The sequence below is a fragment of the Artemia sp. Qi Xiang Cuo genome, chromosome 4 (genome assembly GCF_049724085.1).
Source record: "Artemia sp. Qi Xiang Cuo chromosome 4, ASM4972408v1, whole genome shotgun sequence".
In the NCBI taxonomy this organism is placed as follows: Eukaryota; Metazoa; Arthropoda; class Branchiopoda; order Anostraca; family Artemiidae; genus Artemia; species Artemia sp. Qi Xiang Cuo.
The window spans coordinates 78,682,352-78,706,964 of NC_142797.1; the positions used below are offsets into that span (position 1 = coordinate 78,682,352).

General features: G+C 34.5%; 1 protein-coding gene and 1 non-coding gene across 4 annotated transcripts in view; one reads left to right on the forward strand and one right to left on the reverse strand.

Annotated features, from left to right (window-relative positions):
* The window catches only part of Pex16 (peroxisomal biogenesis factor 16), a 114,951-nt gene that overhangs the window by 53,915 nt on the left and 36,423 nt on the right, over positions 1–24,613 (reverse strand). The window lies entirely within an intron of this gene.
* Positions 4,970–5,041, forward strand: TRNAK-UUU (transfer RNA lysine (anticodon UUU)). The gene has a single exon. It is a non-coding gene; the product is annotated as a tRNA-Lys (tRNA).

Consider the following 24,613-nt stretch of genomic DNA (forward strand, 5'->3'; position numbering starts at 1 on the left):
AATACATAAAAATTTTAAAAAGAGTTTAGTTTTTTGTTTGGTTTAAGTGACTTGATAGGTCATTTCTTTTCTGAATTATTAATTAGAAACAATATGTTCTCAAGTGTGCAAAATTTCAAAAATGAACTAGAAGAAAGGTTGCAACCTATACCTGAAGATTTTGGCCTGGTTGCAAGACTAGGCGTAGGAAGGGATGGTGGTTTTCGACAATCATCGATTAGCTATATTGCTACTTCTGATATTCAAAATCGAGCCAACTTAAAAAAAGAACTAGAAGACTGGTTAAAAAAAGAAGTAGAAGACTGGCGGCATCCTGCTATTTCTAATATGGAAAAACGGAAAGAAAAAGAGATACCCAATTTTTTTCAATTTCTAGCCAAGATATTGACTTTAACCTATTCCTAAAATCAGGAATATTGACTTTAACCACGATATTTTCCACAAACGGCATCTTTTTTCTTTCCGATTTTTCTTTTTCCTCAGCTAGTTGGGCACTGGAAAATCATAGAGAGCTGTATAATAGCTCATTTTAAAGGAAATTGCTATATCTAGTGCCTTTTGTAATTAAAAATAAAATAGTTTTTAAAGTAGAATCAATTTTGTCAAAAAAATTTATTTTTGATGTATTTTCATACTGCAGTCTTTTCAAAGATATTTGAATTTTGAAGCAATCACACAGTTCATGGTAATGAACTATATAGTCATAATAGCTACTTGTCTGAATATTAACCGAAATTCTAAAGAACGAAATTTTGATACCAATAGATACATCAAAGCAAACAGTTCGTGATAACTTACATAAAGTATCGATCCCGTAAATGGGAATTTTGTAAGTAACATCGATATCATGGTTTTCTTCATAATTCTATTTTTTAAAATAGAATCAATTTTGACAAAAAAACTGCATTTTCATGCACAAGCTAGATAAATGACATTATAATCATATATATATTATAACCATCTATAACGTGGATAAAAATAAAACCTGTTTTAAATTTTTTTTTAGTTACAAAAGCTTTTTAAACCAATTAATTAACTTTAAAATGTGCCATTGAACAACTCTCTACGATGATCCAGTGCGAAGCTATCTGTGGAAAAGAAGAAAGAAAAAAAAGATGCCATTGTTGGAGAATAGCTTGGTTAAAGTAAATTTTCTTGATTTTCAAGCAAATATATATTTTTTTTTATTCAAGCCAATGGACGGTAAGTTTGCTATATAGAAGTTTTGGACAAGGTGGTTCTAATAGTGTACTTTTTGTTTTGATCTGAATCTTTTCTTAGGAGCTATAAGTTTTTATATTTCTTAACATTTGACGTGATCGTCTCTTACTAGGTTGCTAGCTACCACTGCAACCCGGATCATCATTATAATATTGCTGTTTGTCACTATCAATTTTTGCATCTCGATACGCCTGGTCAGTTGAATACCTTTGCTTTTCTCTTTTCAATATGCTATCTCTGTTTTTGTGTAGTACTGTTTTTTGTGTAGTACTGTTTTTCCCTTGCTGTTCAAGCCAAATGACAGAAAGTTTCCTATACAGAGTTTTCAGACATGGTGATTCTAATGGTTTACTTTTTGTTTTGATCTGACTTTTTTTTAGGAGTTATGGGTATTTATATTTCTTAACATTGGACGTGATCGTCTCATACTAGGTTGCTAGCGACCGCTGCAACACGGAAAAATTAATTAGCTAGTTTGACAAGACATAGGTAACTAAGGGCAAGAGTTCGTTCTTTACTATAAACAACCACGATGACGTGAGTTACAGCTTGGGTTTTGTTCTCTGCTATATCATTACAAACAGGAAAAAGCCTATGGCTTTTTCTTCTTTGAAAGAGTAAGAGACGAACCTCAAGCACTCAAGTAGCTAAATAAGTCAAATGTATTCAGTGGTATGTTATTCCAATGATCGTCTGTTAATGTATTTTTTTTAATTTTCTTTAAAATGAGCCACTAAACAACTCTCTACGATGTCCCAGTGCCATAACCTATACTAAAATTAAGTCGCGTATAAAATTTAGTATAGGCAAGAGGTCGTTCTTTATTATACTTCAAGGAGACAAAAAGTAAAACTAATTATAAAATTTTCATGTATTTTTGTTGTTTAAATTAAGAAAATACTATTAATGATTAGGCATCATAAATATTTTTGCAGTTTACATAATAATTTTAGCGATTAAGCCAAAAAAGAAAATTTTGGTTCCAGGAGTTTCGGTTACTATTGAGACAAGTAGCTATTATTACTATAGAGTTCATTACCATGAACTGTTTGATTGCCTCAAAATTCAAATATCTTTGAAAAGACTGCAGCATGAAAAGACATAATAAATGCAATTTTCTTTGACAAAATTGATTCTACTATAAAAAGTATTTTATTTTTAATTACAAAAGGCCCTAGACGTAGCAATTTCCTTTAAAATAAGCAATTATATAGCTCTCTATGATTTTACAGTGCCCAACTAGCTGAGTAGGAAAATCAAGTGGAAAGAAAAAAATATCCCGTTTGTGGAGAATAACGTAGTAAAAGTCAATTTTCTTGATTTTCAAGCCAATATATTTTCTTTGTTATTCAAGCCAAAGGGCGGTAAGTTTCCTTTATAGAGTTTTCGGACAAGGCGGTTCTAATGGTGTACTTTTTGTTTTGATCTGTCTCTTTTTTTAGGAGTTGGGGGGTTTTATATTTCTTAACATTGGAGGTAATCATCTCTTACTAGCTTGCTAGCGACCACTGCAACCCGGAAATAAGTCTGATCAATATTTAACTGATGTGTCAAAAGTAAGTTTGTACGTCGACGATTTTGTTTTGGTCTTATTATAATTGGTATTGTGAAATAATAATATGCATATGGTTCTTAAATCATACTTCTTTATGGTCCCATATGGTCTCGTGGCTAGGATAGTTAACTTTCACTTAACAGGCCCGTTTTCGATTCCCGGCGTGGGAAAATTTTTAACTCTATAATCTTCGAACATTCGAACCTTTTATAATTAGAATGATGTATATAATATAAATACTGTAATCTTAACTATAGTGAAGTTGCCTATGCAAGTTAGTATAGGGAAGAGTTCGATCTTTATTATAATTATTGTAAATTTACTGTAATTTACTATGGGCTGAAGTTCGTTATTTACTGTAATTCATTTACTAAGGGCAACAGTTCGTTCTTAAACATAAAAACTAATGTAATCGATATTTATAATGAACTGGACGATTCCTTATATAATTTTCAGTGTATTAACGAAGTTATTATCACGTCTTATATGTGACTCATGTCTTCGATAGTTCATTGGTTAACTTTACTATAACTACCGCTTGGACCCGGTTATAAATTACAAACAGGAAAAAGCCTACGGCTTTTTCTTCTTTGAAATAGTAAGAGACGAACCTCAAACAATCAAGTAGCTAACTAAGTCCAATGTATGGAATGGTTCTGTTAATACAACTTCAGTGATCGGATATTTTAATATATCCTATAAGGTCTAGAGGTCGGGATAGCTCTCACCCAGGTGGCTTGAGTTCAATTTCCGTATGGGAAATTTTTACTCATGATGATTTTTTAAGGAACATACTTAAAATCTCTTAATGTAATAAAAATTTTTTTTTAATTACAGAAGGTTTTTAACCCCATTAATTTCCTTTAAAATGAGCCATTGAACAACTCTCTACGATGTTCCAGTACGAAGCTATCTGTTGAATTACTAACCTATACTATAATTAAGTGGCGTATAAAATTTATTATAGGCAAGAGGTCGTTCTTTATTACAAATCTTAATGTAATTACTATCTCTGTTTTTTTTGTAGTACTGATTTTTTAACTTGCGTGTAGCTTGCTTTGATCTAACCATTATGTATTCATGAATGAGACCATTAACAGTTTTGACGTTTCTTATATAATAATTATGACGTCACTGCATCAAAAATACAGTTTTTAGTGGAAAAATTTATTCTCTTTTAGAAATAATTTATTTTAGTTACTATAGATGTTTAACCCAATTAATTTCCTTTAAAATGAGCTATTCAACAACCCTCTACGATGTTCCAGTGCCAAGCTATCTCTGGATACAAAAAAGAAAAAAGAGAAAAAAATATCCCGTTTAGGCAGAATGTTGTAGTTAACTGCCACTTTTCTTGATTTTAAAGCCAATATATTTCCCTTGCTGTTCAAGCCAAGGGACAGAAAGTTTCCTATACAGGGGTTTCGGACAAGGCGGTTCTAATGGTGTACTTTTGATGTACGTTCTAATGGTTCTAATTGATCTGACTCCTTTTTTAGGAACTATGGGTTTTTTTATTTCTTAACATTGGACGTGATCGTCTCTTACTAGGTTGCTAGCTACCGCTGCAACCCGGAAACTCTCTTACAACGCCATACCTAATTTAGTATAGCCAAGATGTCGTTCTTTATTATAATTCATGAATGAGACCATTTGCAGTTTTGACGTTTCTTATATAGTAATTATGACGTCACTGCATCAAAAATACAGTTTTTATTGGAAAAATTTATTCTCTTTTAGAAATAATTTATTTTAGTTACTATAGATTTTTAACCCAATTAATTTCCTTTAAAATGAGCTATTGAACAACCCTCTACGATGTTCCAGTGCCAAGCTATCTGTGGATACAAAAGAAAAAAAAAAGAAAAAAAAATCCCGTTTGGGGAGAATAACGTGGTAAAAGTCTATTTTCTTGATTTTCAAGCCAATATATTTTCTTTGTTATTCAAGCCAAAGGGTGGTAGGTTTCCTTTATGGAGGATTTGGACAAGGCGGTTCTAATGGTGTACTTTTTGTTTTGATCTGACTCTTTTTTTAGGAGCTACGGGTTTTTATATTTCTTAACATTGGAGGTGATCGTCTCTTACTAGGTTGCTAGCTACCGCTGCAACCCGGATTTTGTTTTGGCCTTATTATAATTGATATGGTTAAATAATAATATGCATATGGTTCTTAAATCATACTTTTTTATGGTCCCATATGGTCTAGTGGCTAGGATAGTTAACTTTTACTTAACAGGCCCGGGTTCGATTCCTGGTGTGGGAAAATTTTAACTCTATAATCTTCGAACATTCGAACCTTTGATAATTTATAATGATGTGTATAAATACTGTAATCTTAACTATAGTGAAGCTGCCTATGCAAGTTAGTATAGGGAAGAGTTCGATCTTTATTATAATTTTGGCCTTATTATAATTGGTATGGTGAAATAATAATACGCATATGGCTCTTAAATCATGCTTCTTTATGGTTCAATATGGTCTAGTGGCTAGGATACTTAACTTTCACTTAACAGGCTTGGGTTCGATTCCCGGGGTGGGAAAATTTTTAACTCTATAATCTTCGAACATTTGAACGTTTTATAATTTATAATGATGCATAATATAAATACTGTAATCTTAACTATAGTGAAGTTGCGTATGCAAGTTAGTATAGGGAAGAGTTCGTTCTTTATTATAATGAAAAGACATCAAAAATGCAGTTTTTGGTGGAAAAATTTATTCTCTTTTAGAAATAATTTATTTTAGTTACTATAGATTTTTAACCCAAATAATTTCCTTTAAAATGAGCTATTGAACAACACTCTACGATGTTCCAGTGCCAAGCTATCTGTGGAAAAGAAAAAGAAAAAAAGAAAAAAGAAAAAAATATCCCGTTTGGGGAGAATAACGTGGGTAAAGTCAATTTTCTTGATTTTCATGCCAATATATTTCCCTTGCTGTTCAAGCCAAGGGACAGAAAGTTTCTTATACAGGGGTTTCGGACAAGGCGGTTCTAATGGTGTACTTTTTGTTTTGATCTGAATCCTCTGTTAGAAACTATGGGTTTTTATATTTCTTAACATTGGACGTGATCGTCTCTTACTAGGTTGCTAGCTACCGCTGCAACCCGGATTGCTAGCTACCGCTGCAACCCAGATTTTATATTTCTTAACATTGGACGTGATCGTCTCTTACTAGGTTGCTAGCTACCGCTGCAACCCGGATTTCTTTATTGTACCTTACCGTATTACAAACAGGAAAAAGCCTATGGCTTTTTCTTAATTGGAATAGTAAGAGACGACCTGGCTACAACCCGCGATTATGACATCATTGATCAATATTTAATATTAATTATAATCTTATTTTAGTTACTAGGAGCTGGAAGTTTGTTCTTTACTGTAATACCCTTAGAACCATGGTATATCAGCTACTATGGGTGAGAGATCGTTCTTTACTGTAATTGTTTGGCTGTCTCAATTTTCGTATGTCTATAATCTTCATCATTGTGATAACGCTCCTTGAACTTTTGTTTGGCTGTCTCAATTTTCGCATGTCTAAAATCTTCATCATTGTGATAACACATCTTGCTGTTTTGTTTGATTACTTCTCGATATGCCTGGTCGGTTGAATACCATTGCTTTTTTCTTTTCGAGATACTATCTCTGTTTTTTTTTGTAGTACTGTTTTTTTAACTTGCGTGTAGCTTGCTTTGATCTAACCATTATGTAATCATGAATGAGACCATTTACATTTTTGTCGTTTTTATATAGTAATTATGACGTCATGGCGTAATGATTTTATTTCATGACGTCATGGCGTAATGATATTATTTCACGACGTCTTCAGCAACAACGACATAATGTCGTGTTTTTCTATTCACGTCATACCTCTAATATAAAACTATGACGACATTCATTATTTATCTAGTAGGGTTTCAGACAAGGTGGTTCTAATGACGTACTTTTGATTTGATCTGACCCCTATTTTTAGGAGTTCTGGGTTTTTATATTTAATAGCATTTAACTGACCGTCTCTTACTAGGTTTCTAGCTACTGCTGCAAACCAGATTCACATACATAGTTACGAGAGGCAGAGTGGCCGCATCGGGCAAGGCGCTGGTGTTAGCCGCCAATCTCTTCAGAGGTGTGGGTTCATATCTCACCACTGGTATTATGTTTGAAAGACTGCAGTGTGAAAAGACATCAAAAATGCAGCTTTTGGTGGAAAAATTTATTCTCTTTTAGAAATAATTTATTTTAGTTACTATAGATTTGTAACCCAATTAATTTCCTTTAAAACGGGCCATTGAACAACTATCTACGATGTTCCAGTGCAAAGCTATCTCTGGAAACAAAGAAAAAAAAAATATCCCGCTTAGGCGGAATGTTGTAGTAGCTGCCACTTTTCTTGATTTTCAAGCCAATATATTTCCCTTGCTGTTCAAGCCAAGGGACAGAAAGTTTACTATACAGGGGTTTCGGATAAGGCGGTTCTAAAGGTGTACTTTTTGTTTTGATCTGACTCCTTTTTTAGGAGCTATGGGTTTTTATATTTCTTAACATTGGACGTGATCGTCGCTTACTAGGTTGCTAGCTACCGCTGCAACCCGGATAAATTATCAACACCAACCGCTTTTTCAGCAAGACGCGCTTCAAGTATTTTATTTAAATCTTCTTGGGTGTATGCACCTATTTTTTTATAGAGACTGTTTTTCTCTCTTAACCACAACAGAGCTTCATGGACTTTTCTGAGATCTATTAGTGCAGTCCAAACATTCTTGTTGTAAGTAGGCTGACCATTGACAATGACTACAAAACTATCAATGTTAAGAAGTTTTTCAGGCTGAATATCTGCATTTGCTTGCACATCAATAGGTAGATATATTATTCTACCCTTAAGAGCGTCAACAAGTTCTGTTCTAGGTCTCTTCAATGCAGTTACTTATCCTAATCTGACGATCGTAATACAAGGCATTACAAATCGAATCATTGCCATTTCAAAATTATTTAAACACTTTATGCATTCCGGTGTATAGTCGATATGAAGGTTATTTGATACTGATCGGACATTCTCCTGACTTTTCAACATTTTCCCAGCACAGTAATCACAGACAGAGAATGAATCTATGACATCCTCTTTCCAACCTGTACAATGAATTAGCTGTTCTCTGTCATCTTTGTGTATGTCCTGTTGGAGGTGCTCTAAAATCGTGGCCAACATTACATCAAAACCTTTCTTATTTGAAAGGGATCTTAGACTCTTCAATTGGTATTTTCTCTTTATGTGCTCGCAACTGTCACAAAGCATTGTGGGGTATACATCCCTAATGTTAGCAACCTTATCAAGGCTCTCACCAAATAATTTTATTATTGTATTTTCATCCAAAGAAACTCTAATATTGCTATCACCGTAGATGACGTCTTGACTATTACGACAGAGTCTACTTGAAACTTCTTCTAAATAATGACTTAGTTCCTTGTATGAGCCCTCGACTTTTAGTAGATTAACATGTTGCATAATCTTAGATTTTGATACTGCCTTATATACGCTATTAATGAAACAGGTCAAGACAGGAAAATGTGGAGCTAGTGCCCTTAGACAACGCAAATAGCTCTGACATCCCTCATTTGGGCTACAGTATTACGAATGCCCATGCTTTCTTGTGTCCCTGTAATTGATTTCACAATGATCCAATTCCCAAGGTAGAAATTAACCACTTTGTCAGTTGAAAATTTTATGCTATATTATTTTCAAGGATATCAAAAAGAATTTGACATAATTCAATATCCGTCGGATAGAGCTTGCAGATATCAGGGTGACATTGCCAAGTAACCTGCTGCCCAATTTTTGGTTTTGAATGTTTACTCAGATTGTTATAGCTGACTCCAGCCATCATAATTTCCTTGTCAGATCTAGTTTCAGAGCATTTTTCAATAGTTGTCTCGTACTTTCCAGGACAGTTTGTTCTACTACACAGAGAATTTTTTGCCAAATATTCAGTAGAACTAAAAAACTGTTTAAAACACAGTTAGAAATACTTTTTTCTTGAGTCGGTGTTCCAGGAATTTGTTCTAAATCATTAGTCTTACAAACACATATACTAATAAGCCTAACAGGCTCGTTTTCGCCATAATTGAAAAACATTGCTTTTCCTTCGCTGTTGATAGGTATGCTTGTATATATATTTTTATTACTGCTACATAAACTGTAATTGCTCCTTCCAAAATAAATATACGAATTTTCTAAGAAGTACGCCTCCGTTTATTCACTGTGTTGTCGAACATTTTCCATTGCATCTATAAACTGTTCCGCAGTTGCCAATCCATACCTTGGAAGCTTTTCATTAAACTGACAACATTTCTTTTGGATATTACTATGAAGCTTTGCCAAAGCCTAGCCGACTTTTCAACAGCATCCGCTCTTTCAAAGAGAATTTTAATCTGTAATTTTGAATACTTTTCGTGATCCTGGTTAAACATGCGTAAAATGTTTCTCAATTTACGAAGATCAGCCTGCATTTTTGCCACCTTCTTGTATTTCTGAATGTAATTTTTCCCTTTGTCCTTATGCGTTCTTCGGTACAACCTCGCAGAGAATTTAATTTTTTCATTATAGCTTTTGTCACCCAAGTATCTACCCATTATTCTGGTAGCAAATTTTTTCTTATATATTTTTCGGTAATCTTCATCATTGTGATAACGCTCCTTGAAATTTTGTCTAGCCTGCTCAGTTGTTGATTCTCTGTAATCTTCATCATTCTGATAACGCTCCTTGATCTTTCTTTTGGCTCTCTCAATTTTCGCATGTATATAATCTTCATCATTGTGATAACACATCTTGCTGTTTTGTTTGATTACTTCTCGATACGCCTGGTCGGTTGAATACCTTTGCTTTTTTCTTTCCGAGATACTATCTCTGTTTTTTTTGTAGTAATGTTTTTTTAACTTGCAGGTAGCTTGCTTTGATCTAACCATTATGTATTCATAAATGAGACCATTTACAGTTTTGACGTTTCTTATATATTAATTATAACGTGACTGCGTAACGATTTTATTTCATGACGTCATGGCGTTATGATATTTCATGACGTCTTCAGAAACAACAACTTCATGTCGTGTATTTCTATTCAAGTCATAGCTCTAATATAAAACTATGACGACATTAATTATTTGTCTAGTAGGGTTTCAGACAAGGTAGTTCTAATGATGTACTTTTGTTTTGATCTGACTATTTTTAGGAGTTTTGGGTTTTTATATTTCTTAGCATTGGACTGATCGTCTCTTACTAGGTTGCTAGCTACTGCTGCAACCCGGATTCACATATATATTTATGAGAGGCAGCCTGGCCGAGTGGTCAAAGGCACTGGTGCTAGCCACCAGTCTCTTCGGAGGCGTGGGTTCAAATCTTACCGCTGGTATACGATTATGTTTGAAAGACTGCAGTGTGAAGACATCAAAAATGCAGTTTTTGGTGGAAAAATTTATTCTCTTTTAGAAATAATATATTTTAGTTACTATAGATTTTTAACCCAATTAATTTCCGTTAAAATGAGCCATTGAACAACTATCTACGATGTTCCAGTGCCAAGCTATCTCTGGAAACAAAGAAAAAAAAGAGAAAAAAAATATGCCATTTGTGGAGAATCCTGTAGTAGCTGCCACTTTTCTTGATTTTCAAGCCAATACATTTCCCTCGCTGTTCAAGCCAAGGGACAGAAATTTTACTATACAGGGGTTTCGGACAAGGCGGTTCTAATGGTGTACTTTGTGTTTTGATCTGACTCCGTTTTTAGGAGCTATGGGTTTTTATATTTCTTAACATTGGACGTGATCGTCTCTTACTAGGTTGCTAGCTACCGCTGCAACCCGGATTACTAGATTTCAGCTATCTCTACAACCCTGATGGAAGAGAAAAAAAAATATGCCATTTGTGGAGAATCCTGTAGTAGCTGCCACTTTTCTTGATTTTCAAGCCAATATATTTCCCTTGCTGTTCAAGCCAAGGGACAGAAATTTTACTATTCAGGGGTTTAGAACAAGACAGTTCTAATGGTGTACTTTTTGTTTTGATCTGACTCACTGTTTATGAGGTCTGGGTTTTTATATTTCTTAACATTGGACGTGATCGTCTCTTACTAGGTTGCTAGCTACCGCTGCAACCCGGATTAACATTGGACGTGATCGTCTCTTACTAGATTGCTAGCTACCGCTGCAACCCGGATTACTAGATTTCAGCTATCTATACAACCTTGATGCCGATGAAACTTATATAGTCCCCAGTTTTAAGGAACTAAATCGAGCTTTTATGTAAATTATGATGAACTGTATCGGTCCTTTATGTAACTTATGCAACAGGACCTATGCTAAACGATCATTTCATTCTAGATTGTAGTATTTAGAGTTTCAGTTACTATTGAGACGAGTTGCTCTTACTATACAGTTCGTTACCACGAACCGTTTGATTCCGTTACTATGGGTTACAGCTCTTTCCTTAATATAATTACAAAAGGAACTAGATGTAGCAATTTCCTTTAAAATGAGCCATTATACAGCTATATATGAATTTCCAGTGCCCAGCCAGCTGAGGAGACAAAAAAAAAACAGAAAGAAAAAGGTTGCCGTATGTGGAAAATATCGTGGTTAAAGTCAATTTTCTTGATTTTCAAGCCAATACATTTTCCTTGATATTCAAGCCAAGGGATGGTAAGTTTGCTATATAGAGGTTTTGGACAAGGCGGTTCTAATGTGTACTTCTTGTTTTGATCTGAATCTTTTTCAGGAGTTATGGGTTACTATAATTTTTACTATGGGGCGTTATTGTATCTTACTAGGTTGCTAACTACCGCTGCAACCCAGATATAGGGGTATGGTACAATGTGGTTCTAATAGTCTACATTGATCTGATTCTAGTTTTAGGAGTTACGGGCTCTTTATTTTTTACGATAGGGCCTTATCTTCTCTTACTAGGTCGTCTTTTAATGTAATTTGGACAAGGCAGTTCTAATGGTATACTTTTTGTCCTTGATCTGACTTCTTTTTTTTTAGGAGTTATGGGTTTTTATATTTCTTAACTTTGGAAGTGATCGTCTCTTACTAGGTTGCTAGCTAAGCTACCGCCGCAACCCGGATTAAGAGATCGTTCTTTACTACGATTAGAAATAATTTATTTTAGTTACTATAGATTTTTAACCCAATTAATTTCCTTTAAAATGAGCCATTGAACAACTATCTACGATGTTCCAGTGCCAAGCTATCTCTGGAAACAAAGAAAAAAAAAAGAGAAAAAAAATATGCCATTTGTGGAGAATCCTGTAGTAGCTGCCACTTTTCCTGATTTTCAAGCCAATATATTTCCCTTGCTGTTCAAGCCAAGGGACAGAAATTTTACTATACAGGGGTTTCGGACAAGGCGGTTCTAATGGTATACTTTTTGTTTTGATCTGACTCCCTTTTTAGGAGCTATGGGTTTTATATTTCTTAACATTGGACGTGATCGTCTCTTACTAGGTTGCTAGCTACCGCTGCAACCCGGATACCGCCAAATGAAATATATATGCCTGTAAATGCAATTGGTCAATTTTAATTTTTTATTAAATCATTACTATATTATCATTACTATACTATTAACTATAATTAAGTTGAGTACCTAATCCACAGTTTATATACAGTAAGCTTATCGCAGATAATTTCTGGTCTTCGGTCTCGGTGCGAACAAAAAGCTCCTCCCACTTGTTTCTGCCTTAGCGGATTAGTTATCGTCAATCACTGAGAAATGGTTACCAAGTGCATTATTCGTAATTGCGAAAGCAGAAAAAAACTTGGTGAGCCAGCCAAGTGGTTTGCAAGCGTCCCATCTCACAGGCATGAATTAATTTATATACAAATTAGGACTTAATCTATTATTTACGTGGACTCAACTGATCGGCCTATGTAGGATTTTATAAAAAAGGGGGCGGGGGGGGGGGGTTGATGAAACTGGTGAAAATAAGGAATTTTTTCTTCTTCTAATAACTGGAGGGGTAGGTGTGATGATTTCAGGGGCGGATCCAGGATTTTTTTAGGGGGGCGCAAAATAGGTTGATCCGAGAAACTTACGTTAGGAGCAAGTTTAATTAATGCAAACTTGCGCTAATTAGGTAAATTACACTAATTTAGACTACTTTACGGGGGTAACCCTCGCCCCCCTCTGGATCCGCAACTGGATAGTTTATCATTTTTTTTCACGTCGTGATATTTATATTCTCAGATTGTAGTTCCTGTGATATTTGAAAAAATCTAGTTACCTGTTTTGGCGGAGAGCCTAGATAAGACTAGTTTTGTTTTCAATCAATGTTTTCATATGAAATGGGCAGATCTTTCCTGAACTTTAAACAATAAACACCTCTGTTTGAAAATCTTTGCACTTTCTGAATTTAGATAGCGATAAGAGGTCCTGATTGTGAACAATTTTAGGACTTGAGTTATAATTACTGGTTGTTATGGTAATAGTTGCCACAATAGCCTTATCAAAGGAAATGCTAAACATCTGTTAAGAATTGTTTTTCGTAAAATTCTTAGGGAATTTTCAGAAAATTGAAGGACATCACACATTTTAGTTGCAGATCCAAAATTTTACGGGGCTTTACGCTAGAAAAACACGACTGTGACTCCATTTTCCTCAAACATTATAGAAATTCTTGCTGGAAACCGGGAATAATCAATCGAATATGGCTTGAGTGCAAAGACCTGAATTGGGAAACTGGTTGCGAGGACTTCCCCTTTGAACAGTTTATAAGATTTTTTTTGCGCACACGTGCATATTGACTTACTTGACTTGACTTAAGTCCCATCCGTCCTTGAAGGTCGTCTTGGGGCCTCTTTCCTCGTAACGGCGTGGATGTGCCTTCTGTATGCTTCACGGTCTTTTGCTAGGCGAAGAAGGTCCGAGAGGCGGTGAGGTGCAAAGTTTTCCTTCCACCTTTTGGGGGACGACCACGAGGACGAGAACCGTGAATTTGGCCTTCAAAGGTGATTTTTGGGAGACGGGACCGACTCATCCGTTGTACGTGACCGAGCCATTGAAGTTGCTGGAGCTGGATCTTCATGAGAATTGTTTGTTGTACTTTAAGGCGCTCGAGAAGTTCGACATTTGAGATTCTATCAAGGTAAGTGATCCCGCCGATGCGGTGGAGGCACTTAGTTTCAAATGCTGCAAGTCGACGGTTGTCATTTACCTTCAGTGTCCATGTTTCACATGAGTAGATTGCGATGGGGATGATCAGGGTATCAAAAAGTCGTGTCTTAAGCCGCAGAGACAAATCCTTGCTTCGCCATATGGGCATAAGGGCCTTGAAACTGGAACTCGCGAGGGCGAGACGTCTTTTGATGTCTTTTGATGGACTGTTGTCGCTGGTGATCAGACTACCGAGGTAAGGGAACTCCTCAACCCACTGGATACTCTCTCCATTAATTTTCAGGTCTGGCTTAACTGTATCCTGTGGCTTTCGTGAGCAGCACATAGCCTTTGTTTTTGATACATTTATGATCATTCCAAATGATCACGTGCATATTACGAAGTAAAATTTAAGAATCGGGAAATCGAGAGACGTACCTATCAAGGAAAATAAACTAGCAAGTAATTATTTTAGTTTTAGTAGTTTAAATATTTGATTATCTCTTTTTTTGAACAAAGGGGTAAATTTTTAAAAAAAAATTATTTAAAATAAAACTTTTAAAACTGAAATATCAATGCGAAGCACCAAACATCATAATCAAATGTCATCGCTTTATGGCATTGTTCAAATAAAACTTATTTTTTTCTTGATTATCGTCGTAAATTTATTCCTTGTCTTTCTTTCCATTCTTAAACCAATGTTATATTTACCTTTTGCATTATTACAGCCCACTATATATACATTCATACAAATTTATATGCAGTGTTACCGCCAAACCAATTATTCTCCTTTCCTTTTTTATTCTTTAATAATAATTTCTGGTCGTTTTGAGTTTGAATTATTGTAGGCTTCTATTTCTACTGATCTTAAGTTTAATATGGCCTTTACTATTCTTTAAAAAAAACTTTCTTTTTCGTAAAGTTTTCGTAGTATATATATATATATATATATATATATATATATATATATATATATATATATATATATATATATATATATATATATATATATATATATATATATATATAAATATATATATATATATATATATATATATATATATATATATATATATATATATATATATATATATATATATATATATATATATATATATATATATATATATATATATATATATATTAGAAACTTTCTCAAAATGCCTTTGAAACCAACTTGAGACTTCGAAACCTATTTTTAATTCCTAAAAACATCTAATAATAACATTACACTACTAACTACCGATTTTCATGTATGTATTGGAATAAATTAATTTAAAATTAGTTTCTTCAAAATTAGTGTTCCAACGTTGAAGCCAAGTTTCGCGTCCAAGAGAAATCTGACTTGTCTACCAGCGAAAAGATCTGATAACGCCTATGTTTCTATCTGCAAAACCGTTCTCCGGAGCACTCGCACCCCTGTCCGGGTTTTTATAATGGGAGAGATACAGAATGATCATACTTCTAATTATATAAACTGTGATCTAATCTATTATAGGCAAGAGTTCGCTTTTTATTATAATGCTAGCTACCGCTGCGACCCGGATTTAATATATTGACCTTAAATATAACTGTACTAGCCTATACTATAGTTAAGTGGCCTAAAAAATTTAGTATAGGCAAGAGGTCGTTCTTTATTATAAATTCAGGACAGTTTGTTCTACTACACAGAGCATTTTTTACCAAATATTCAGTAGAACTAAAAGAACCGTTTAAAACACAGTTAGAAATACTTTTTTCTTGAGGCGGTGTTCCAGGAATTTGTTCTAAATAATTAGTCTTACAAAGACATATACTAATAACCCTAACAGGCTCGTTTTCGCCATAATTGAAAAACATTGCTTTTCCTTCGCTGTTGATAGGTATGCTTGTATATATATTTTTATTGCTGCTACATAAACTGCAATTGCACCTTCCAAAATTAATATACGAATTTTCTAAGAAGTACGCCTCCGTATATTCACTGTGTTGTCGAACATTTTCCATTGCATCTATAAACTGTTCCGCAGTTGCCAATCCATACCTTGGAAGCTTTTCATTAAACTGACAACATTTCTTTTGGATATTACTATGAAGCTTTGTCAAAGCATTTCTAGCCGACTATTCAACAGCATCCGCTCTTTCAAAGAGAATTTTAATATGTAATTTTGAATACTTTTCGTGATCCTGGTTAAACATGCGTAAAATGTTTCTCAATTTACGAAGATCAGCCTGCATTTTTGCCATCTTCTTGTATTCCTGAATGTAATTTTTCCCTTTGTCCTTATGCGTTCTTCGGTACAACCTCGCAGAGAATTTAATTTTTTCATTATAGCTTTTGTCACCCCTGTATCTACCCATTATTCTGGTAGCAACTTTTTTCTTATATATTTTTCGGTAATCTTCATCATTGTGATAACGCTCCTTGATCTTTTGTCTAACCTGCTCAATTGTTGCTTCTCTATAAAGTTTATCATTTTGATAACGCTCCTTGATGTTTCGTTTGGCTGTCTCAATTTTCGCATGTCTATAATCTTCATCATTGTGATAACGCTCCTTGATGTTTTGTTTGGCTGTCTCAATTATCGCATGTCTATAATCTTCATCATTGTGATAACGCTGTTTTTCACTATCAATTATTACTTCTCGATACACCTGGTCGGTTGAATACCTTTGCTGTTTTCTTTTCAAGATACTATCTCTATTTTTTTTGTAGTACTGTTTTTTTTAACTTGCATGTAGCTTGCTTTGATCTAACCATTATGTATTCATGAATGAGACCATTTACAGTTTTGACGTTTCTTATATAGTAATTATGACGTCACTGCGTAATGATTTTATTTCATGACGTCATGGCGCAATGGTATTATTTCATGACGTCTTCAGAAACAACAATATAATTTTGTGTTTTTCTATTCACGTCATAGCTCTAATATAAAACTATAATGACATTCATTATTTATCTAGTAGGTTTTCAGACAAGGTGGTTCTAATGATGTACTTTTGTTTTGATCTGACTCTATTTTTAGGAATTTTGGGTTTTTATATTTCTTAGCATTGGACTGATCGTCTCTTACTAGGTTGCTAGCTACTGCTGCAACCCAAATTCACATATATATAGTTATGAGAGGCAACCTGGCCGAGTGGTCCAAGACACTGGTGTTAGCCACCAGTCTCTTAGGAGGCGTGGGTTCAAATCTTACCGCTGGTATACGATTATGTTTGAAAGACTGCAGTGTGAAGACATCAAAAATGCAGTTTTTGGTGGAAAAATTTATTCTCTTTTAGAAATAATTTATTTTAGTTACTATAGATTTGTAACCCAATTAATTTCCTTTTAAATGAGCTATTGAACAACTCTCTACGATGTTCCAGTGCCAAGCTATCTCTGGAAAACAAGAAAAAAAAATATCCCGTTTGTGGAGAATAACGTGATTTTTGCAGTTTACATAATAACTTTAGCGATTGTAAACTGAAAAATAAAATATATTAAAAAATGATTTTTTTGGTCTGAAAATACATATTAAATCCCACATCGGGTAGTTAGAACCTAACCAAAAATAAAACTAATTTTAACATTTTAAGGTATTTTTCTAGCTTGAATTGAAATATTCAAACTATTGCTCGGATACCATGGATATTTTTGCAGTTTACACAAGCTGCAAAGAACGCATAAGAACAAAAGTAAAAATTATATTCAGAATGTACTAACGACATCGAACGACTATGACGTCATTGATCAATATTGTATATAAAAAATTAAGTTTTTCGTAAAAAATAATTAAGTTTTAAAAACAAATTAAGTACAAATGGCACTAGATCTAGAGATTTCCTTTAAAATGAGCCATTGAACAACTCTCTACGATGTTGCAGTGCCAAGCTATCTGTGGAAGAAAAGAAGAAAGAAAAAAAATATGCCGTTTAGGCAAAATGTTGTAGTAACCGCCACTTTTCTTGATTTTCAAGCCAATATATTTCCCTAGTTACTCAAGCCAAATAACAGAAATTTTACTATACAGGGGTTTCGGACAAGACGGTTCTAATGGTGTACTTTTTGTTTTGATCTGACTTTTTTTTTAGGAGTTATAAGTTTTTATATTTCTTAACATTGGTAGCTGCTAGCTACCGCTGCAACCCGGATTATTATAAAAACCTAACAAAAAATATTTTTTTTTTAATTTTTCAGGTATTTTCTAATTTAAATTAAAAGATTAAAATTAATGCTCAGGTACCAGAAATATTTTTGCAATTTATAACTTTGGCGATTGTGAATTGAAAACTAAAATAAAATAAAAATTAATTTTTTCAATTTTTACGTAACCTCACTCATTGCATCACATATGGTTATTAGTACACAATCGGTGTTAGATATTACGTCACGTCACTTGCTATTTCATATATGGTTGTGATAGCTTAAAAAAAATCAAATATCTTTGAAAAGACTGCAGTATGAAAAGACATCAAAAATGAAGTTTCTTTGAAAAAGTGATTCTATTTTAAAATTGTTTTGTTTTTTTATTAACAAAGGCACTAGAACTTTTAATTTCCGTTCAAATGAGCCCTCTCGCAAAATTCTAGGACCTCCGGGTCGATACGATCACCCCTGGTAAAAAGAAAAAGGCAAAAAAATTAACACGCATACGTGATCTTTATTCTGGCAAAAAATACAAAATTCCACATTTTCGGTAATATGAGCTTAAAACCTCTACAGTAGGGTTTTTTGGTACGCTAAATCTGACGGTTTGATTGTTATTAAGGTTCTATAACTTTTAGGGGGTGATTCTCCCTTTTTTTAAAAATCTGGCAAAATTCCCCAGGCTCGTCACTTCTGATGGGTAAAAATAAACTTGATAAAACTTATATATTTAAAATCAGCATAAAAATCCAATTTTTTGATGTATCTATTGGTATCAAAATTCCGTTTTTTAGAGTTTCGGTTACTATTGAGACGGTCGGTCTTACATTACCGTTCGTACAGTTCGTTACCACGAACTGTTTGTTAACACTCCTTGATCTTTTGTTTGGCTCCCTCAACTAATTCTTCTCTATAATCTTTATCATTGTGATAACGCTCCTTGCTCTTTTGTTTGGCTCTCTCAATTTTTACTTCTCGATACAACTGGTCTGTTAAATACCTATGCTTTTCTCTTTTCAGGATGCTATAGATATTAAATAATTTCTGAGATCACACTGGCTAATCATGATAAAACATAAAATCGCGAAGAAAGAAAGAAAACTAGCACAATTAACAGCCAGTGAAATGTTTTCACTGGCTGTTAATTAGCCTTGTTTTCTTCCCTTCTTCGCGATTCTATGTTTTACTATATTTATTTTTTGTGAAGTATTGTTTTTTTAAAGAAGATATTTGGATTGCTCGGCTCTGATACTCTGCTCGATTTTTCTTACGTTTAGCTTGCTCAGAAGAAACCATGTTACTTCTAAGCTATGTATTATAACACCCCCTTATATAATAATGAAGACGTCATAACCAATGTCATCACAGCTACCGTCGTAATATGGTTCGTCATATATGGTTCTAATAAAGCTATGACGACATTTATTATCTAGTATATGAAAATGGAGTTGTTTGTAAAAAAACTGATTTTATTTTAAATATTTTTTTTTAATTACAAAAGCACGTAGATGTGACAAATTCTTGATGTTAATAACATTAGCTACTACGGTGTTATAGAAAAATTCAGTTTTTTTTATATAAAAAATCGATTTTAATTGAGAAATTGTTTTTTTTTTAATTACAAAAAGTTTTTAACCACATCAATTTCCTTTAAAATGAGCCATTAAAAGTTCCAGTCCCAAACTATCTGAGGAGGAAAAAAAAGAAAAGAAAAAAAGATGCCGTATGTGCAGAATATCGTGGTTTTAGCCACTTTTCTTAATTTTCAAGCCATTACATTTCCGTTTGTTTTTCAAGCCAAGGGACGGTAAGTTTCCAATATAGGGGTTTCAGACGACGCATTTCTAATAGTGTACTCCTTGTTTTGATCTGACTCTATTTTTTTGAGTTATGGGTTATTATATTTCTTAGTATTGGACGTGCTCATCTCTTACTAGGTTGCTAGCTATCGATGCTACCCGGAAAAGAAGAAAAAAAAACATCCAGCTTAATTATCAAAAGTCAAAGAGTAAAACAAACTCTCGAGCGCCATTTATCCTGCCCAATTCATTAACATCTGAGTTTCAACCCGTTTACCAATTACGTCATATTTGTACTACCTACCCAAGAAGCCATTAGCTATTTTTTGGTGCTTGGGCATAAGATAATTTTTCGTTTTTATTATACTGCAAGAAAAAATCCTCCAAACAGTCCTAATTCAATCTCTGAATCCAGTAATTTATCTCACGCATGCTCAATTCAAAATGGTCTTTGTAGAGAACAAATTACTTAGTATGGTGATACTTTATAGACTGAGAGATGTTGTAGACAAGTTTTAAGAGACAAACAATACGGTTTTAGCAATGGTAGAGGATGTGTCGACCAAATTTTCACTCTTAGGTTAATAATTGAGAAGTGTCTGAGTCATCTAACACCTTTAGTCCTTTATGAGCAAGCGTTTGATTCAGCTGGTACAATTGCTTTAGCGAAGATCTTATTCTTGTATGGTATACCAGACAAATACATTAAAGTAATTGCTACTATGTACGAGAATGACACTGCTGCGATTAAGGTAGAAAAGAGGTTAGTAGCTTGTTTCGTATTAAATCAGGATTTAAGCAGAGTTGTGTTCTATTCCCTTTTATATGGATCATTTTGACGGACTTTGTCTTAAGGAGCACAGGAAAGGCAATGGCAGAACAAGCTTTCCTGGACTTAAATTATGCTGATGATTTAAGCATTCTAGATGAAAGTGTGAGCAAAATGAATGAACTTTTAGAGGTTTTGCAAGTTCAGGTTCCTAGAATAGATTAGAAAACGAATGTTAAGAAGACTAAGTCGCTATGGCTAGGAATAAGTGAAGATGAAAAGGCGACGTTGGGTAACGAAAAGATCGACCAACTGGACAGCTTCACTTACCTTGGTAGCATTACTAGTAAAGATGGTGAGAGCAGTGAAGATGTTAAAAGTAGAATAGCCAAGACTCAGGGTGTTTTTTCACAGCCGAAAAAAGTTAGGAGGAATAGGAAGATAAGTATGCAAACCAAGATTAGAATATTGGAAGCTACAGTGATGACAGTGGTCAAATATGGTTCTGAAGCATGGGCACTCCGAAAAACGGAGGAAGATTTGCTAGATGTTTTCCAGAGAAATTGCCTACACATTGTTGTGACCCACAACTGGTGTACCCTTAACTTGTGGGTAGCCGGCTGACTGATTTTATTTCAAATAGTAGGCTTTATGAAAAGTGTGGTTCAATCCCACTTTCTAGGGCTATAATGAAAGAATAGGTTGAGATGGCTCGGACATGTTCTGCAGATGAAGGATGATTTCTTGCCAAGGATCATCCTTTTCGGTCAACCACTTATGGTTAAACGGTAAGCTATTCGTTCGCGATGAGTGTGGGAGGATGTCGTAAAAAAATATTTAAGTGAAATTGGTTTGGAACTTCACGGGAGGGTGTAAAGAGGGAGGCTTTGAATAGATTAGGTTGGAGGAGGAGCATGCGTAGCTGTGTTGGCCTCAGGCGACTTATTGCTGTGGTGAGTTGATATTAGTAGTATTATTTTTGTTTTGTTGGTATCAGTGTACAAGTAGGCTGGTTGAGAAAGTAACATATAAGGAAAACAATTCTTACTTCATATATGCAGAAAAATTACAATTAATTATTCCTAAAAGCGCATCCCTTAAAACTACCCCTTCCCCCTAATGTGCAAATCCATAGCCTAAATCATATTCTTCTCATGCATTTTTTCGTTTCTTTATTTTGCCAACGTTGCTTCAATTTACAAGTATGATACCAAACAGTTTGCAGAAACGAACTGTAAGTAAGGAGCGACCCGGCTCAATAGTAACCGAGACTCTAAAAAACGGAACTTTGCCCAATGTTTACATATAGTATTGGTTATTGGGAAGTATACAGAAGTTTTCAGGGGGCATTGTTTCTGGTAGTTTGGGGGGGGGGGGGGTCGGGGGTTAAGTGTGAAGATCTTTCCATGGAGGAAGGGACATTGCTATGAAGGAGGAGCCAGATTTCCCAGCATTATTTAAAAAAAAACGAACAAAAAACAATTTTTTCAATCGAAATTAAGGAGCAACATCAAAATTAAAAACGAACAGAAATTATTACGTATATGATTGGGTTCGCCTCCTAGTCATTACCTAACTCTTTACGCTAAAGTTTTTTTGTACTTTCATCAGAGCTATTTATTCTAATTAACACCCTTTGTGATTAGGGGTCATTCTTAAAAAATTGGAAAAAAAAATTGAACTTTAGTGTAAAGAGCGAGGTATTGACGAGGAGGCGAACCCCCTAATATACGTAAAAAATATATACGAATATAGTATTTCGTTACGTAAGTTAATTTGTAAGTTACGTCAGAACGAAATTTCGAGAAAGCCATTTAGCCAAAAAAGTAACATTAATATGCAAATTTCGTTTTAATTATTCATGTACGGTGAGCCAAAAAAAAGCTATATTAATTCAAAAATGTTCAGAAATTAAATAAGAAAATAAGTTTTTTTAGCTGAAAGTAAGGAGCGACATTAAAACTTAAAGCGAACAGAAATTATTCCGTATATGAAAGGGGCTGTCCCCTCCTCAACGCCTCGCTCTTTACGCTAAAGTTTGACTCTGTCTCACAACTTAATTTTTTTAAACAATAAAAAACTTTATTGTTTTTTATACGTCCTATTGTCCTTATTTCTATGTCCTATTGGAAATAGGACATTATTTGAGCACAAATGAATGATTTTATTCAGTGACTAAACCCTTACAGATTATTTCACTATCTACAAAATATTATTGGAGCATGGTAATAAACATTCTGCTTCTATCTGCCTTGACTATGACGTCACAAAAACATAGAATTCAAATGGTTTTTCAAAGACCTAGTAAATTGTCTCTGGATTGTAACTATTGATAATCAATTTTAAATTTATTGAGTTTTATATACTTGGAATCAGAGGCAACGCTATAGTGTTGTCTATAGTAAAGGCCATACGGCTCCAATGTTTTATTATTTATTTATTATTTTTTTTTCCCAGAGGCACTTCATATGGAAGGGGTCGTCGTAGAAACTTCAAAGGGGGCTCATTCGATTGGAAATCGAGAGTTCTAGTGCCCTTTTAAGGGTCAAAAGTGATTGGAAGGCAACTAACACCCCTTCCACACCCAGCAGTTCCCCATACACATCCAATCAAAATTTTGAGATAGCCATTTTGTTCAGCGTAGTTGATTTCCAGATAGAAATTATGTTTTTGAGGAGGACACTCCCCCACAGCCTTCAGGGCAAGGGATGTAAGTTATGCCCTGGGGGCATATAAGATTTTTATAGAAAGCTTTGTCCCAGAAACTTGAAAAAGGGCTCATTCGATTGGAAATTTTAAGGGCTAATGCCCTTTTTAATAGTCGAAAGTGATTGGATAGCAACTAACCCCCCTCTCACGCCTACCTTTTCCCCAAACACATCCAATGAAAATTTTGATATAGCCATTTTGTTCAACGTAGTTGACAATTCAGGGAATTAGGTCTTTTAGGATGACAACCCCCCACCCCCACAAACCTCAGGGCAAGGGTTGTAAGTTATGCACTCGGGGCATATAACTTTTTTTTATAGAAAGAGTTGTCATAGATACTTCAAAAAGGGTTCATTCAATTGGGAATTTGAATGGCTGGTGCCTTTTTTAATAGTCAAAAGTGATTGGAAGGCAACTAACACCCCTTCCAGGCCCACCATCTCCCCAAACATATCCAATCAAAATTTTGAGATGGCCATTTTGTTCAACGTAGTTGAAAGTTCTGGAAATTATATCTTTAAGCAGGACACTTCCCCCACAGTCTTCAGGGCAAGGGTTATAAGTTATACCCTGGGGGAATATATGGTTCTTAAGGAGGGAATACTCTTATAAACTTCAGAGGGCTCATTTGATTGGAAATTGGAAGTTCTAGTTCACTTTTAACGTCAAAAGATATCGAAGGGTAACCAGCCCCCACCCCGCTCTTTTTTCCCAAATGCAACCGATAAAAATTTTTGAGATAGCTATTTTGTTAAAAATAGTTCAAAGATCATTAAACAAAAGCTCCGGTGTCGACACGACTCCCAGCGCCCGGGGGGCAGGCGTTGTAAGTTATACCCTGGGGACATATATGGTTCTTATGGAATGGATGCTTGTATAAACTTCAAAGAGGGCTCATTTGATTGGAAATAGAAAGTTCTAGTTTCACTTTTTAAGATTCAAAAGAGATTGGAGAGCACCTAGCGCCGCCCTCCACACCCATATTTTCTCAAACCCATCTGATAAGAACTTTGAGATAGCCATTTATTTAAAAATAGTTCAACTATCATATATCGAAAACTCCATAGGTAACACAGCCCCCCAGGGCCCAGAGGCAGGCGTTGTACGTCATGTCCTGGGGGAATATATGATTTTTATGCTAGGGATGCTCGTAAAAATTTCAGAGAGGAAACATTTGATTGGAAATCGAAAGTTCTAGTTCAGTCTTTGACAGTCAAAAGAGATTGGAGGGCAACTACCCCCCCCCCACGCCCCTTTTTACCGAATGTATCCGATACAAAATTTGAGATAGCCATTAAGTTAAAAACTGTTCAA